This window comes from Pteropus vampyrus, unplaced genomic scaffold, assembly GCF_000151845.1.
Source record: "Pteropus vampyrus isolate Shadow unplaced genomic scaffold, Pvam_2.0 Scaffold146, whole genome shotgun sequence".
NCBI classification, from domain to species: domain Eukaryota; kingdom Metazoa; phylum Chordata; class Mammalia; order Chiroptera; family Pteropodidae; genus Pteropus; species Pteropus vampyrus.
In genome coordinates this window covers 4,767,839-4,770,828 of record NW_011888927.1, presented here as the reverse complement: position 1 = coordinate 4,770,828, position 2,990 = coordinate 4,767,839, and positions in this window count along the sequence as shown.

Sequence of the window (2,990 nt, the reverse complement as noted above, 5' to 3'; positions counted from 1 at the left end):
TGCTTAAGCCGGAAACAAATGGCTTTTTCCCCCCTCTGACCGCGGACATCGGCCCAGTAGGTAACAGCGCATAAAAGCACCGGCTCACAAAAAAACCACCAGCTGGTCGACAAGATTCTGTATGAGATGAAAGCCTGAATCACAAAAACCATCGTTAGTCTAAAAAATGTTACTAAAATTTCCATTAACACTGACGCCCCCAACAGGTATCTGCGTGATCAGTTTGACGCAGACTTGCCTTGCTCCCCAGATCCTCCACCTCTTGGGAAATTCGTTCACATTATCGTAGGGAGGCAATTTCGCTCAAGCTGCTACTCAGACTCTCAAATGACTTAATTCATTTTGAAGAATTTTGGTTTGGTTTTGCTAATTCCCAAAAAAGCAACTCAAAATCATTCATAATTATGTATAGCAGCTTCAAAACACTGGAATGTTATAATGAGAAAAATGCACGAGGTCACTCTTTAAAGCTGACTCAAGAGCAGATAGGGGTGTGTGTGTGTGTGTGTGTGTGTGTGTGTGTGTGTGTGTGTGTGTGTGTGTGTCTGCAAAAGTCTTAGAATTATTTTTGGCATTGACAATTCCATTTCACTGGGACTGATTTTCTGGTTTTCTGTGCAGAGGAAGTTTTACCATGATACATAATATCAAAGAATTTTAAAACTAAAAGGAAGCTTATACTTTATCTTATACAACACCTAAATGTGAAAGCACCTGGGGTGTAGGATGGAATTAGAGAGGAGTTGGCGCCAAGGATGACATCATTTGAGAAAGGACTTAAGTTATACATAAACACATTGAGTCTGGGAGCTAGAGAAAATAAATCACAAACAGAATGTCTGCTCCTTGTTTCTCCTAGCATATCATAATCAGCACAAGTAAAGCAAGGGTGAATCTACACTCTCATCCATCTCAGTGCTTCTCAAACTCAATGTACATATGAATTACTTGGGGATTCTGTTTAAAAGCAGATTTTGATTCAGGAGTTCTGGAGTGAGACCCAAGATTCTGCATTTCTACCAAGCTCCTAGGTTATACCAGCGATGCTTGCTGGTCAGTGAACTATACTTTGAGTAGCAAGGATCTCTATCCTGCTTGAGGACTCTTGCTACCTAGAGAAAACCCTGAACTTGAAGATGACAGAGTTTACTCTTCTAGTGGCTTTCACGAGTGTGGCAACCTACTGCCATGATTGTCCACTCAGAAACGAGCAGGATAGTCAATGGACTCCTTATGTTTGTCATATTTGTGTTCCTACTTTTTACTTTCTTTTTTCCTATCCATCATTATCCTCCTCCTGGCTTCACTACCTTATCTAACATATCCTACTGAGCATCACTTAACCACCCTCTGCCAGTGCTGTCAACTGCCTGAACTCTTGTCTTTCAATCCCACCTGGCTTGCAGATTTCCAACCTTGGGTAAATATAGTCTGGCTTTGAGCTCTAACACTAATGTATCTGAGCACCGTTGGAGAAAATGACAAAGTTATTTGAATTACTGTTCAGAAAGAAATACATGGATATGTTCTTGGTCAACTTCCTGTTCTTCAATCCACCACTTCTTAAGCTCTCTACACCATCTCTTTTTCTTTTAGCAGATTATTAGTACATAATTATATTCATATTCATATTCACAGAGATAATTTTGATTTTCAGGTACACATTCCTTCAACTCCTAATTCCCAAGTTCATTATCTCCATCCATTCCTAATTTAGTCAGTACATCTAAAGTGCTCAGAACCACACCTGGCACATAGTAAGTATTATTATTGTACTTTACTGTTCTTAGAACAGCAGTTCCCAACCTTTTTGGCACCAGGGATGGGTGCTCCTTTGATAATCTAATGCTTGATGATCTGAGTTGGAGCTGAGGTGGTGATGCTAGTGCTAGAGAGCGGCTGCAAATACAAATGAAGCTTCGCTTGCTTGCTTCACCTCCTGCTGTGCAGCCTGGTTCCTAATAGGCTCAGGGATTGGGGACCCCGCCTTAGAGGACACCAAAAGCAGTTGTGCTTTAGCTCACATCCCTTCCTTTCTCTTAAAGAAATTAGTTGCGTCAAGTTAAAGTCTCTGTCACTTTCCCATTCAATCCTCCTTCCCTCAAAGCATATAAATATGCTTAGGTCTTGTTAATTTTAAAAAAGAAAAGTTCTCACCTGTAGCTCTTGCCTTCTCATCTCAGTCAGGGTTCCTAAAGGTATGGCTTTTTAAACTTAATGCAAACTTTCATAAAGGCAAAGACCATATTATAATCATTTGACAATCATCCTTCAATTCAAATATTTAGTATCTTCATTAACATAACAGTTTTTCAGAAAATTTTTTAGGTTTCTTTAAGCTCCATTTAGTTTTTATTTGTTTGCTTTATTTACTGGAAGCAAAGACTGTCTTTTCAACATATTGTAACTATCATCATATTACTGAGTTTTTGTACACAGGAAGAAGGAATTGTGCTGTCTAGTGTGGGAATCTAGTTGTTTTCTAAAAATAATTTCACTAAACTGTACTGGCCTCAGTGAGTTACCTTCACAATATAGTTTTTTAAATAAGCTTTATTTCTTTTTCTAACACAAAACAAAACAAATATATAATAGATTGGCTGTTCCAAACTAAAATTTATTTCGATCAATTCGTTTAAAGCCCTTTCTCAAATCAGTTAGTTTTACCTCTTATTACCTTGTTGGTAATAGATATTCAATAAATATTTGTTCTTAACTTATTTGAAAATAAGTCTGATCTACAGATTACAATCATAAAACCTCACCTTTTCTTTGCTGCTTCAAAGCTTGAAAAGAAAAGAAAACACAATGCCAGCAATTCTGGCTGCCAGCTCTGTTTCCAAGGAAACAGAGAATAGATCATCAAAAACAAAATAAGGATTTTCAACCTGATTACCCTTTTTCACCAGCTCAGTCTCCATTGCTACAAAATGAAAGATAACATAACCTCAACCTTGCAATCTAGATTTTTAATTCTGTTTGTGCTATCT